The sequence below is a fragment of the Lonchura striata genome, chromosome 15 (assembly GCF_046129695.1).
Source record: "Lonchura striata isolate bLonStr1 chromosome 15, bLonStr1.mat, whole genome shotgun sequence".
In the NCBI taxonomy this organism is placed as follows: domain Eukaryota; kingdom Metazoa; phylum Chordata; class Aves; order Passeriformes; family Estrildidae; genus Lonchura; species Lonchura striata.
In genome coordinates, this window is record NC_134617.1 from 12,516,952 (window position 1) to 12,533,273 (window position 16,322).

Here is a 16,322-nt window from a genome sequence, read left to right on the forward strand (position 1 = left end):
AAATAGTTATCTGCCCAACCCTTGAGTCCAGTGCAGGCTGCCTCCAGTTGACCTCAGTTAAACCTTCTTGCTTTGTCAAACATCAAATGCACTGAGAGAAGTCAGCCCTGCCCCGGGATTCTGATCCTGACTGTTGTGTGCAAGGCCTTGCTTGTGGAAACCTTTTTAGGAGGAAGTCCAAACAGTGGTGGTGCTTTGGATAGAGGTTTATATTCCTTTGCAAGGTAAGGAAAAATCAAGGCACATTCTCTTTTGGCTTTTCTTCACATTTGCAGAAGACTCCAAGGTGTGGATTCTGATCTTATGGTATTCTAAAACAGGATGAGCCCTTCTGAGCATAATGCAACAATATCAGTATAAAACCTGAATAAAAGTGATCACAATCTCTTTCTCAAAGCTCTAACTTTAGAAGGTGAAGTCCTTGTGACAGCTCGAAGCTAAAAATATATTAACTGATTTATTTAGTATCTCTTTAAGGTCAGAATGTTTTTTTAATATTTTTACTTGGAATGAAGGTCATAGGTCCCAATTAGTAATAAAATAAATTGGAGCTCCAGTAAATTGGAGCATACCAATATTTTTTTAAATATTTATGGTATTCCATATATTAAGCTTAAGGTTACTGGGTTGAGCTGTAGTTCTCTGAATGTAAAATTTGGGGGCAGGAGAGCAAGAGAGACCAAAAGTACTATTCCTTTCATTATGCTCTATCTGAAATAAGTAGTATTTGACTCTACAGCTTAAGTCATCTGACATTCTGTAGCAGATATGAGAAAATCAATGACAGAAGCAGTGTTGTGTAAATACATATGAGAGCATAAACCAGCAAGATACTTCACAGAGTTCATGCTGTAATGTTCTGTAAAAGTCATGTCAGGACACTGGGATCCAACAAAGTGCAATTCATAATAATAAAATCCTTAGTACTTGCCCACTCGAGTAGTAATGTCCATTACTTAAATTCTCTGTTCCTCTGCCAGCATTTCTTGCCTCCACAGAAAGAGATAGATTCCTTTGCATTAAGAAAAGCAAATAACCTTAAACTTCTTGTTCATACCCTTCATTCACAGAAAAATAACTTTTTTAAGGCTGGGTTTTTAAAATACAGTAATAGATTTGAGAGGTATTTTCAAAAACAGAAACTTGATCAGAATTGCTAGCTTTGCTACAATTTCCTGTTTCCCTATTACTCCTATAACAAAGAATTGCCCTGAAACAGTTTCTGTGCCCTTACTCAAGCCCTACTCCTTCTAAGAGAGTTCATAGGAATTGCTGTAGATCCTTTTTCCAGATCTTTCTCAAGAGAGTACAGTTGTGTCTGGATGCTCACAGTGTGTGAAACAATTGCAGGATTTGGGTTTATATTTAGGAACTAGGACATACTTTTGCTTTTCAACATGGAAGCTCAGTGGATGCTGCTGATCCGTACAGTGACTGCAGATTATGTGAATGAGAGCTGAAATGAGTTTTCTGAGCTGTATGAAGAAAGACACCTTCCCAGGGTATTTTTAGCTCCTGGCCTTTTATGCTATAGAAAGAGACATTAATGAGTGCATCAGTCACTGTTACATGCATGCAGGACAATATCTATGTTCATAAGAGATAACAAAGCTGATCTCAGTTTCCATAGAGGTGAGCCTTCACAATGTCCTCTGATCATTTACAAATGACATTTGATTAGCACTTAGAGATGGAATCATCTTTATGTAAACTTGGTGCTGCTGTGGGAACCTGCTCAGGTGCCCTTCTTTGAGATAAGGCTAAAAATACATTTCCTTTAAGAGGCTGGACTTGGAATGTGAAGAAAGAGTAGGTTTAGGTTTTCCACACTGAGTGCAGATGCTATTTGATGCTTTCAGACAGACTTCATGGTACCCTTTCTGCCCAACATTGCATTACTGAGTGTGCCTCTATAGCACTGAAATGATTTGGAACAAATTCTCTTCCTCTGTGGCAGTCAGCCGACTCCTGGGAAGTTGAACCAGTAGAACTGGGGTAATTTTGTTGACTTTAAGGCTTCCTCTGCTTCCAAACAACACCCGTGCTCAAAATGCAGCCAGTTACCAGCACAACTGCTGTTCTTTTGGATTGTTTGACACGCACGATTGATTTTAATTTGTTTAAGGAGCTGTAAACAATTTCTTTATATGTGAGAGGGATGCGAGTAAACAGAGGATTAAAAATAAGTATTGCTTGCATATAAAACATAGATGTGAACTTTTACAGAATTGATTTAATTAAGCATTTGTAATGCTTTAGGTGTTGAATTGCATGCATTTCTGGTGAAGGCTGTATAACACCACTGCTAAATTCATGATGAAGAACTATCACTTCTCTTAGCATTCAGGGAATTAGCTTGAATGCTTCTGGATTATTCCAGCTTTAAAATTTAATTGTAACTGTAAGTCTGAATGAACTCTTACTTGCTGAAATGTGTTAATAACTACTGATTTATTGCAATAGTGCTGGATAAAAGAGCTTAAAAAAGCATATAAATTAAATATCAATTAAAATGGGGTTTATGATAGTGTCAAACTACACTAAGGTTTTCTTGAATGTTTGCTTTCAAATTTTTAATTTAGAAATGTTCTTTCAACAAATAAGCATGTGGCAGTGTCAAAGAAGCACTTTCACAGTGCTAGTTGAACTGCTATGAGCAAAGTGTAAAATCAATAAAGGAAGTTGATTGTTTTGTAATATCCCTCTATTTCCCCAGCAAGTCATAATAACTTTTGCAGTACAGGGTGCATTCCTACTGTTAAAAGTAAGAAAAGGTGTTCATAGAGTACTTCTCAAATGTGTAGTTGGAAAAATTGACCATTTGAAGGTCATTAGATTTTCTGCTTTTCTGGGGTTTTTATTTTTTTTTTAATAAGTCAGGAGTAAAAATAAATTTATTAATCTGCCTACATAACACTAATATTTAAAAATATAGGAAAAAATTATCTAAAATATGTGACAAATCTTATCTCCTCACGTAATTTAAACAATGGTATCAGCCCTAAGACAGGTGAGCAGGAAGAGCTTTTTTTCATGATGTCCCAGTTAATTTGATATATAGGTGTATTATCTTGTAGAAAGCTCTTTGCAGATTTGCACATATTAGTAGTGCTGTATTTTGAGTGAGTACAGCTACACTGTGTGTACACCTGGAGTCTGAACCTGAGATCTCACTTATTACTTTCTATTTAAATGAGCAACACACAGGAATTGTTTTAGCATAAAGCTAAAACATGAAAAACAACCCTTTTGTAAGGAGCACTTGTTTCATTTTTGGGCATTGTACCTGAAAAAAAAAAATATTGAGTGTTTGGAGAAGGACTGGGAGACAATAAAGGATAATCATACACAGCAAATTCAGTATTTCCTAAGAGGAGAGGAACTGGCATTTTTTGGGGCAGAATAGTGGAAACTGAGTAGACTTATTAAAACTCTTTAAATATGTAGTCAACCGCTGCAAAGAGAAATGAAGATGTATTCTTATATTTATTTGGAAAAAGTGAAGAATGTATCCTGAAGGAAAATTGGTTTTAAAAAAACCCTTTTCTAACAGTAAGAGAGCTGAAGCATTGAAATATTGCTTTGGGAAACTGAGGAATCATGGTTACATAGAAAGTCTTTTAGAGAAGGTTATGCAAATTTCTTCCTGAATCATAAGCTACAATGAATGGATTAAATGGTCTAACACCCTTTCCACCTCACTTTTTCCCATATTCTGTGATTATTGTATCTTTATGCATAAGGATGTGGTATGGGTAATAAGTTTTTTTGGAACCAATCTCTGTCTCGTGGAAATTACCAGAAAGAAGCTCTAACCCACAAATGACTGGAATACATTTATGTCAGTCATGATTTTGAGCTTCTTGCATTATCCTTCAACAAAGTTAAGTGAATAATTTGGACTGGTAAAAATGTTAATAGAAAATGATTGCTCAACTCGAGAAGCAGGCACAGTCCTAGGGAGCATATCTAGCCAAAAATAACTGGGGAGTGCTTCTACAGTTTGGTTAGAAAAGTACATTAGATTTTAAAATTACTCTGTCATTAGTGTGAGTAGGAGTATTTATATATTTATCATGCTGTATTTTTTCCTGCACTGGTTCATGCTTTTAATTTTATTGGGTTGAAATTATGCCAAGTTTAACATTTTTAACTACCTTTGAACTACTTCAAATGGAAATAATTTCCCCCCTTATTCTTCAGTATGTTTCCTCTGCTGAAAATTGCAGTATGAACCAGTGTAGGTAAAAAGTTCTGTTTAATGACAGTTGAGCATTTTCAGTATTGAATAAAAGAAGAAGAAAATTAGTTTATCTTATAGGGATGTTCTGCAGTGGGAAATCCAAATTCATTTTGATTCAGTTCAGATTGGAATGAAACTAGAGAAATTAAAGGTCTAGTATTTGATATAATGTTTTAGAACTTTGGTGTGCCCCATATCAACCTTGTAATATCTGTTACATCTTCTCTTAAAATAACAACTTTTAATCTTCATGCTGGAAGTAGATTTCACAATGAATCAAAAGCTTTGTAGAAACTGAAGCCTGAAATTCTCCCAAAAGCAACTTTATGTGGATTTTAAAAATCACAGGCACATTTTTATGCAATACTATTTCAAATTATTTTGCTCTCCCTAATGGAAATGTAGGATTCCCTAAATAATGAGCAAAATGTGGTGTGAAAAATTATGTGTTCTGGAAACATTAAGTGAAAGACAGAGATTTGCAGAGGGAATGAAGTATCCTGCCAGTATGCAAAATTATTTCAGGCCAAGAAAACGGAGTCCAAGCTGTTAGACATACTGTGGGTATCCTGTTTGGGCAAAGGAATGAAATGCTAGATTGGAACATTCTCTAAAGTGTTCGAACCCAGCTGGTATTATATTTCACTTTGTGGTTTCTAGCACAGTCACACTGACAGAAGTTTTCAGCTACAGTTGGCAACTTCCAGAATGCAATTCTCTTGAGGGTGGTGAAATTTGCCTTCAAAATCAAATCATGAAAGGTCACGGAGCCAAACATGTCAATAGAGTCTGCCTGAATTTGTTAGGTCTGGGAAAACCTGATGGGATCACTGCTCTTAACGTGGCTATGCAAATTGAGCTGCTAATTGCAGGTTGGGGCAGCAATGTGTGGTTCTTTCCCTTGCTTTGTTCGGATTCTGCCTGAGCTCAGCTGGGAAACTGAGCCTGTCCAGGACACAGGACCAGCTCCTCCTGGACAAAGCCAGCAGTGCAAACATGCTGCATGAAAAAGCTGTAGATGGTATATAAAATCTGTGTGAAGCTCCTCTTTAAATGCCAATACCGTGTGTGTAAGGAATACTGCATATCTAGCATTTTAAATAATAGGGATCATGTTTTAATTATTGGATTAGACTGAAGTAATCGCCGGTGTTGTGCAGCTTCATGGTCATAAATTCTGGCAAAGATATTGTGCTGAAGTGGTTGACTTGTTATTGCATTTTAAAATGCTACAGGCAGGAGGAAAGTTTATCAGCTCAAAAATCTTCATTTGTCAGAAAACAGTAAATTTCAAGATAGCTTAATGTTTGAAATCTAGGATACAAAGTTTGTTACATATGCAAATATTTCATTTCAGTAGAATTAAAAACAGTTTTAAATTAAACTGGGATGGTGAGAAAAATTGCTTAATAGATTTTTTTTTTTTTTAAACAGAACTGGATGTCAAGAATAGATATCATAGCATGCACTTTATAAAACTATTACAAACTTGGTAGATCACAGCAAACTTTAGTATAAATAACATTTTAGACTTTTCACTTACAGTTGTATGATTGTGTTTCATTAAAGACTGCTTTTTAAAGACAAGCCAATATCAAATCATTGCTCCTTATCAATTCTGTAGACAATCTAATAAATTCTAAATCTTCAGCTAAAAGCATGTGGCATGTACTGAATCTGAAAATACAGGCACTTTTGAGAGTCTCTGCAGGAACTGTGAAATCATTAGTATGTTGTGTCCAATGCCAAAACCGTAGAAAACTACTATATGCAGGAAATATTTGTGCAACCTGACTTTGCTCTTAGCCATGGATGTATTGAGTCAGGCTTTGAATGGACAGTGAATATGCCAAGAGAACTTGAGACTGGCAGAGTAAAAGGGCAACACCTCAGCTCCTGCACTAAAGCTGCTGAGACCACCCCTCTGAGCACACAGAGGACAAAGGAAACACAGCTGACAAATGTGCCTCAAACACTGTTTAAAAATGTCAGATTTCCTGCCTTCCCTCTACCTGCTCCTGTGGTTGGTGGTTGAAATTTGAAAGTCCTAACAAAATTTGACAAGGTGAGTTGCAAGGCAGTGGAAATGCAAAGGAACCTCAGTGTGGTCTTCACCCTGGAGATGGTTACAGCTGCACCCTATGGGATGCTACAGCTTTATTGATACCTAATGGCACAAAATATATCCCTTGTTAAGGACACTTTTGCCTCTCTGAACTGCAAAATCCAAATAATTTAAATTTCTGTGGATGTTTATGTTTATGAGGACTGGAAAGCCTTTATGGACATGGTCTGTCCCACGTTTCCTATCAGGAGGGGTATTGATGCTGTCCCTCTTTGCTTTTGGAAAGCACTGAAGTGTGTAAGACTAGTTTAATTACTGAAGAAAGGTTTTTCTCCAAGCTCTTTCCTCCAAAGACATTTGGATACTTCTGGTCAGGATCTGGATTTTTGGGGTTCTGGAAAAGAGTGTCCAACTCTGAGGCTCCCAACATAAGGAGAGATTCTGCAGGAGGGCCAGGAGACGTTTAGGGGCTGGAGCACTTTTTCTCTGGAGCCAGGCTGAGAGAGATGGGGCTGTTTTTAGATAAATTTAAAGCCCTGGGGAGACCTCACAGCCCTTTCCTGTGCTCAAAGAGGCTCCAAGAGAGCAGGGGAGGGACTTTGGATAAGGGTGACAAGAGGGGAATAGCTTCACACTCATAGAGGGTGTGTTAGATGGGACATTGGGAAGAATTTGTTCCATGTGGGGGTGGGGAGGCCCTGGCACTGGGTCCCCAGAGATGATGCAGCTGCCCCATGCCTGGAAGTGTCCAAAGCCAACTTGGATGGGCTTGGAACAATCTGGGATGGTGGAAGGTGTCCCTCCCTGTGGTGGGGGTTTGGAATAAGATGAGTTTAAGGTTCATATCAACCCAAACAATTCTGTGATTCAATGTAATGGTTACAGGGAGCACAATGCACTCCATGGTCCTAAACAGAAGCCTACTGCTTAAGGAATGAGTGAAAGGAATAAAATGAAATGCCAGTGAAAGTGGGTAGGGGCTAAAATCTGTATTTTAGCAGCTATTTAAGACCTTAGGGGCACATTTCTTATGAATTCTAATATTTGCTCTTTCAGCAATTGAAAGAAAATTTGAGAAGATCTTTGATAGATAACCATGGCTATGAGATGCAAGCTTAATGAGCTTTGTTATTCAGTACACTTTAAGTATCTGTTAACTCATGTCTAAGCTGATTATAACTGCATTAAAAAATTCCCTTCTGTGTTGAAATAGTTGTAGATCCATCTGCACTTCCTTTGATATGTACCAAAATGCATTTCCATTTGCACAGACCTGCTCTGGTGTTATGGAAGGCAGCAGCAATAGCTGTTACTGAAACTTGATGCTTAAGGATTAATAGCAAGCATCCAAACTGAAAGATTTTTTTTTCCCTCGAAAAATCTGGCACATTGCTTCATGATTTCCCTTCATTTTGCTAAAATAAAATAATAATAATTATTATTTTAAAATAGTTTATTTCAGAATTCTGTGACTCTGGAGAAGTAATAATTTCAACAACCTGAACATATCCCGTGCTTTTACTCTTTTTGCAGTGCTGTATGATGTCTACATGTAGATCACTGTTTTGCTAAACCACACCAGTTATTCAGAAACATTTAATTTTTTTGTCTTAGAATGTATTTTTAAATACATGTATTAATGCCAAATTAATTATGTAAACATTTCATTTGTATAGACACAGTCAAGGCTGTAACTTTAGCTACATTATTGGTTAGGTGTTATTGCTCCTGATTCCAGGGTGAATGAACACTTAAAACATTTCTGCTGTCAACAAATTTCATTATGAATGTAAAATTAATTGCCCACAAGTTTTTTCCCACAATATCTTTTGGTGTTAAATTTCTACGAACATTCATGCCAGTTAAAATACTTCTGTCAACAAAAGCAGAAGAGGGAATACATTACCAAAACAAGTTTGTTGAAGAATTAATCTTTGCAAACCTAGAACAAATATTGGCACATTAATTTGTTCCAAAAGCTAATGTTTAAAATACTGGTATTTCAAAGCTGTCTTTGTCAGCTGAAGCATATTTTGCAGCTATTAGAAATTAATAATTAGGGATATAGATGCTAACATTTAACTAAAGCCTCCCTCTCATTTTAGTAAAGTACTGGTTTGCTGTCATCTTGAGAGACCTCACTGCGTTCAAAGAGCTTTGCTGTGTGAATGGACAGTGCTGTGCACAGTTTTTCAGTGCATGGTGGATGTTCAGCACCAGAGGAGCTTGGCTTTGTCTGACGCCACAGCAGCAGCACCTCGCTGAAAGCTGGGGATGGAAAGCAGCTGGCAGCACAGCCGAGGCTCAGTAACAGTCTCTGAGTGTGTGACACACTTTGTGGTGGTCACTGAGTGTGTGACACACAGCGTGTGATGGTCACTGAGTGTGTGACACACTTTGCCTGGTGGTGACTGAGTGTATGACAGTGCCTGGTGGTCACTCTGTGTGACACACACTTTGTGGTGGTCACTCTGTGTGTGACACACAGCATGTGATGGTCACTTTCTGTGTGACACACAGTGCATGGCAGTCATTCTGTGTGTGACACACATTGCCTGGTGGTCACTCTGTGTGTGACACACACTTTGTGGCGGTCACTGTGTGTGTGACACACATTTTGTGGAGGTCACTGTGTGTGTGACACACACTTTGCGGAGGTCACTGTGTGTGTGACACACACTTTATGGTGGTCACTGTGTGACACACAGAGCCTGGCAGTCACTCTGTGTGTGACACACACTTTATGGCGGTCACTGTGTGTGACACACACTTTGTGGTGGTCACTGTGTGTGACACACATTTTGTGGAGGTCACTGTGTGTGACACACATGTTGTGGTGGTCACTGTGTGACACACAGAGCCTGGCAGTCACTGTGGGGTGGCTCCTTCAGCCATGGCTGTGGTTCCAGCTCCAGCCTGGGTCCTGCAGCCCGGAGCCCGCTGCTCCTGCAGGATGGGTTTGTGCTCTCAGCGAGCACAGGAAGCAGCTCCCCTTTATCTGAACCTCACGCTGAAATGGCAAGAGCATAAAATATGTGCTGGGAGGGAAAATGAGTCTGCAGTCTCAAATAACATAGAGCTGTGGCAAGTATAACTGGCATTTCAGCAAAGGATAACTTTTTTTTAAGGTATTCTGTACTTTGCCTATTTCTTCTTAGAACCCCACGGGGCTGGCAGTGCAGACCAATGGTAGAATGAAGGCATTGAAAATAAAAGTTCTGCAGTAATTTGCTTTCTCCCTGGGCTGACCTTGCTCACAATGCTGATGGCAGAGGTGAACTTCTGGCTCTTCTCACCGAGGCTCCCAGCTGAGGTGGCTTAAACAGTTGACAGGGCAAATGATTGAGGCCACAGTGTCAGAGAAATGATCGAGGAGGGTAGGACTTGCTCACTGTGTGAGGAGCAGCGTGGCATTTCCCTGACAGAGGCACAGAATGGCACCTAAGGCTGTCAATGGTGTCACTTGGCTGACCTTGCTCGACCTGCAATTTCCTTAAGATGGAGCTGTGCTGAATATGGTTGCATTTTTCTCCACTTGTTGTCCTACAGTGTCCACAGAGCTTCTGTACAGCATGCACAATCTTTTCTCAGTATTGTGTAGCACACAGTGTCACTTAACTATAAGTTACCCTAAATTACTTTTTATCAAGAAAGTCTTGTCCCCTGACACATCTTCTAATTAGACTAAAATTTTTGATTAGCAGCATGTATTAAAGATCCATTCCTCTTTAAGTTTCCCTCCGGGCACCTGCTGTAGTGCAGGTCACCTTTTACCATGCTTGGGTACAAAGTTGTGCAAGATAATTTTTTTTTATTTTTAATACTACAGGTTGTTGGATAGGCTTGCTGGATAAACAATCAAGCTTGTCCTCCAGGGACTCACTACAGTAAATATGTTACTTTTTATGTTCTGTATAAACTTTGCTCTGATTGCTCTTTGAGGACTTGAATTCACTTTTCTGCAAATATCACTTGACTCATGATCCATAAGAAAATAATAAATTAATTTTGTCTGGTATATGTAACTCAAAAACTAATGTGAATTTCACATATCCAGTATAGTAAAATGTTTCAATCAATTAATATAGTCCAAATCTCGTGGAAGATCATGGAAATCCAGAATTTAAAGCAAGATATGTGGAGAAAGTGTCACTAGTTTAGAGAACCTCTTCTGAGCAAAGCATCATGTAAATTATTTATTGTGATTTATTTTCTCAGCTTGAAAACCTTCCATCATGTTACTTTTTCAGCTCTACAAATCTAATAATTTGACTTTTAGGAATATCAGCTTATCTTCCTCATTACATCATAGCACTTTTACAAAATCCCCTGCTTGTTATACCAAGTAATTGTTTCTATCAGCATTATCTTCTCTCTTCATATCCATCATCTCTGAGAACATAGATTGCTTTGCCAGCTCTGTTTTACCCTGTCTGCATCATATTAATAATGGCACAGATGGAAAAGTTCTCTGAGGTCACTCAGTACAATCCATTTCCTGATGCAATGTTGGGCTTTTATATATTTTCCAATATATGTAGCCTGATGGTAAAGGAGTCAAGTGACTGGATTTTCACAATCTCATTCCAGCCTTAATGCAGTATATTTTTTTCATCTATCTTCTTCTCCTTCTTCCTTCTTACATTTTTTGCAGCAGCTAAAAAGTGCTTCTTGACAGATAAGAAATTGCATAGGCTTATGAAATCTGTGGCACCGTGTCAAGCACATTGTATTCTTAACAGCATTATTAATATGTTAACAGGTGGAAGCTTATTATAATTCAGTGCTTTAAGTGTAAAATATCTAATATTCTTTTCTTTTTTTTATTCACCTTTGTAGTTTCCAGTTAATTTGATTAACAGCTTTGGCTGATAACTTCTTAAATTGTTTTGTTTCACAGAGACAAAATACTGTATTTTGAAATTCTTTTGGTTTTGATTCTGCAGCAGCACTCTCTTTGGCCTTTAGTATGCACAAAATCTAATTTGAATGATTTCTTTTTTTTATGAGTGTAAAATAACTCTTTAATCTTGATTGCCTAATAACACTGACAGAAAACAAGGAAATGAAAAAGGTAGGGAATGTCAAAGCAACTGAAGCATTTTCTTGCTCCAATTCTAAAAAGTAGCTTCCCGTATCTTGTCAGCAGGCATTGCATCAAAATAAGAGATTTTAACAATTTTCTGACTGATGTAGCCACTTTTAGGCTTTTTACAGGGCAGCTGTTTAGAGTGGTGAAAATTGCCTAAGAGATGGAATAAAGCAGGAGGGAAACTGCTCTGTTCAGGCCAGCCTGTGCATTTCCTCTCTCTATATCATCTCTCTCAATCTTCACCTCTCTTAGAGTGTTTATACTGATTTTTCTACTCCAGCCACCTGATTTACATATAAAATATATAATGATTAAAAAATTATGATTTATAATTCTCAAAACCTATGAAAGAAAAAGGTCACAGAAGACTCTGAGGTGACCTTTTCAGACATAAAGAGACTTCTCTCCCTCTTAGAGAAGGGAACAGATTTGTCTGCTTGATCCAGTGACCTGTTCACTTGGTTTTATGTCCTCTGTGCTGAGCTGCTCCCCAGCCACTGCATTCTCACCAGGGCAGGTGTCTGTACCAGCCCCAGGCTGCTCTGTTTGCTCAGGTGACACACCAAAAATCTGACTGTTCTCTGCAATAGTCCTCCCACTGCAGGCACCAGCACAGACACACATCTGTGCTGTGTGTCAGCTCTGTATCCTTATTTTTTTCTTTTTCTCATATCTGTCTTTGAGTTTTCATTTTGAGTATCCTGTGGAAGCTCTAATTCTTTAACAAAGAGTTGAAATAATATTGGTTAAAATATACTTTATATATTCAAGTATTCAAATAAAAGATACCAAATCCACTGGCATGTATATCTGTATAAAAACAGTCTAATAATGTCAAAAGTGAAAGTAATTTGTGGTCTGGCAAATGTCCTTTCATGGCCAAATGACTTTATTTAAAATATTCGGTCTGTTTCTTCACTCATTCTTCATTTAAATAAGATCCATGGGAGAAAAATTCTCTCCTACACAGTGTTTGCAGAGTACCTTGTGGAGCAGGGCATTATTTTGTTGTCTTCTGGAATTTACATTTGCAAATATAAGTTAAGGAGCCTACAGTTATTGCACACAGAATTCCCTAGTAAAATTCCTATTTAGCATGATCTTCCTAAAGGCACGTCTCAGATACACTGCAGAGATCCATTATTGATCCCTCACTCAGGGTACCCCTGAAAATGCAGACCAAGACAAGCCAGAGGTTTAGTCTTGGTTTACAGTAGAAATTCTCCTCATGTTAAAAATTCTACCTGATAGTAATGTAAATAAAATTTTATTTTATAAGGCTTCTCTATGAGGAAATTAGCACAATGAAGTAAGGTATGTTCAGTGTAAATATGTTGACATTATTGGACTGGTATCTATTTAGGAACTAGCAAAACCTCTATCTCTAGAATCAACTGTTTTACCAAGGTAAGTGTTGTACCTAAGCAGACATGATGATAGTTATACTAGGTGACATTTTTAGGGCTTATTATAATTTGCAGAAGACACCTATTCAAACTATTTGAAATGTTAAGTATATGTTACAGTTCCACGAGCACTTAAAGGTAATATAATCCTGCCTCGGGAGGAAGCTTTTCTTTCCCTTCCACCCGTTTGAGCAGACTGAAATGAACCAGATGAGATGTTGCTGTGGCATAAACTGGTTTTATTCCCTGCACCCCAGCTTGGTTTGACCTCCATCAGTTCCCTGGGGGGTCATTTCAGAATGGCTTGAAGACTTGCACAAAGGAGAGGGCAAAGAGGGGAGTGGAGCTGCTCAGCATGGAAGGGGCTTCTTTTCAATCAGTAAAATTTCTGCCAGGTTAAACTACTTGCAATACTTCATGTTACCTCATACAGTGTTCAGGGGATGAAATGAGGCACATGATTATATTTTGGAGTTCTCCAGCTGTCTTGTTAATGCATCTCAAGTTTCATATTGGTCAAAAGTTTTCAATGATCTTTCAGTTGTTTGCATCTCTTTTTGCATATTTGTGAGACATCCTGTCACTCATATTTATACTTTATTACTGTTTTGCCAACAAGCTCTACTGGAGGTAATTATTTTCAAACTTATAAAATGAACTCTGCATATTTTAATAATTCATTGAGCACTACCATTAATTAGGGTTTTCACTTTTTTTTTTTTAAGAAACAAGTTTTCTATCAGATTGGGTCTGCTTTTCTGGCTAAATTTTTCTGTGAAGTTGTAGCAGTGGTTACATCATCCTAATCACTCAAAAGAGCTGGCTTCCTGAGCTTGTGTTTATTTGGTTTTTCTAACTTACACCAACACCAGTTTCAACTCTTTTTATTCTTGTGATTACTTTTTAGGGACAAAAATAGTTCCTGCTAGTTGATACTGCGATGATATTTTATACCCTGTAGGAACTCTGCAACTACTGAGAATATCAGCTTCTAAATTAGGATTTATTCAAATCTTGTGTCTTCTGATACTGAAGATAAATTGAGGGTGGATAAAGGAAGGAAAGGGACCATAGTTATGCACTGTATACCATGTTTGACACATCAGGCTACAACTTGCTAATCTGGGGTCTGAAATGTGTGTGTTAAAGTGAGAGTGGCTCAACATGTTCAAAGGTGTGTCTGTGAAAAGGAGAAAGGAGTAAAGGTTATTTAATAAATAAAATGTCCAGGTGTGTCTTCCAGTGTGATAGCCATCACTTTGTGTTCTCTTAACAACAGTTTCTGTTGATCTTTTGCATTATTTTTGAAGGGTGCTGTAATTATTTTGAGGTTGAAATATTTGGGTCTTTCAATGCATGGCTGCAATCTAATGGTATCCAACTGCATCCTTGCCTCAGGGTGCCTTAGCTGTGATCAGCAATGAAAGGGGCTTCAATCTCAAATTAGTAGGGAGAGAGGGAGGGAATTCAGGTTTATAGAGAAGACAAAGCCCCCTGATGTGCTTAGGGGATAGAGGGAAGGAGATCTGGAGGAAAATCATGGGGATAGGTTTGGTAGCTGGGCTGCAGAGCCTTGGCATGGAGAGGGTTGCCATGGCTACTGGCACTCCACGAGCCAGGTGTTGGAACCAGAAAGGAAAATGTAGCTACTGCATTCAAAGTTATGACACTTACTATGCTTCTGCTCTTTCTTTTAAAGGTTGATAACTGTCATTTTTCACCCAAAATTGGCTCTTTTGGTGAGGTTTCGTGTGGAATTTAGATGCTCCTATGCCGTCTGTGTGAATTCCTAATTTGATATATCTGGCTTTTTCTTTGGGTTTTTCTTGGAAGGATTAGAAGATGAGAGGAGAGTGAAAGAAGAGAGGGATTTTATTGCAAGGCTTATTCTTTTCTTTCCTGTGTTTTGTTTCTGAAACAGTATATGTAATATTTGTTTTTATTTAAAGATTAAATATCCCACTATTCAGTCCAAATTAATGACACAGGCTTCTATTTTGATATTCAATATACTGAATTAAATATTAATTATTATTTGGAGACTAAAATTATAAATAAGTGATTATTTAAAAGGTCTGACAGCCTATTCTGTATCATTGCTCATATAAATACTGGGTCAGCTCCTGATGGCTCTACCAGATAGCTTCAAGATTAATGTAATACACTACATTGAGTATGATGCTGACTGAAAACCTTTCAAGCATTCCACATTGTGAAATAAGTAATTTCTTGCAATTACCCTGGAAGTGGCAGTTTTATTCACAAACAGAATTTTTCTAAAGTTCAGTGAGAGATGTATATAAAAACAATTGTGATTCTTGCAGTTGAAGCATGATCTACAGTGGCCTTACACATGAATGCTTAGTGATTATTTGAGTGACATGCTTTATTTAAAGAATATAATGCTCTTTCTCAAATGCAATGTATTGAAATCCTTGCTCATAGTGGGAGAAAGAAAAGAGAAATAGTCTTCCCATTAATAAGTGAAAATGTGACTGCTAAATGCAGCAAATGGAGCCGATGATTTGTTTTGTGTCAGTTCCATTTGGTTCTAATACAATTATTGTTGACAACTATTTTCTTGATGAATATTGTGAAATATTTAGAAAGGAATGAAACAACTTATTTTGAAAAAAAAATCTGCTCAAACATTAACATATGTATAACATAGGTGTGACATATACAGGTGAGTTCATACATATATGTAAATTAAAAGATTTTAGTCTTTGTACAACTTTTTAGAGTCCAAGATGGTTAAAACAGTCCATTATTCTACCTTTGTGTCCACTGTCCATTCCTTAAGTTAGATCATCTGTAGTAATGTTCCAGAGGCCTGGAAATACTCCTTCAGAGGTATTCTATATTCTCCTCCAGTTATCATTGCTCAGGAAAATACTATGCAGATCACTGGAACCCTCAGGAATTTTTGCCCAGTGCCTGAATACAGTAAGTCTGCAGTCAAAAACTGTCACTCAGTAGATGCATAACAGATTTTTTTTGTGTGTGATAGTAATGACTATATGATAGTAATTATGATAGTAATTCTCATTTTTAATCCATGTTCAATGAATTTAAAAAAACACATTATTTTTAGGTACTTGTGGTGTTTTGGAATAAATAAATCCCCAAGACACTGTAGAAATGATTCTATTATCTAGCCTTGTAATTGTGAGTTCAACAATTTATAACTGGGTTTGTATGTCATTTTCATTACAAAATTCCTTAGTACGATAAAGTAATAAACGGGTAGGTATAGTGGAAGTGCAGGTATTAAAAACAAATAAAAAGTCCAAACAAACCTGTGACAGGCAGGATTTGGATCTGTGTTGAGGTTTTTCTGTGTTTGTACATGCATAGCTAAAGATGTACTTCTTAGGGTTCAACAGAAATTTCTAACAGGGTCAGATCACTGTTTTATCTTCAGGCAATAGTTGGTTTTAAACTGCATCTCCTCTGTTGTTTTCTCTCTGTGATGTCAAGAGAAAATAATCATCCTGGTAACATCAGCTAAGTAGT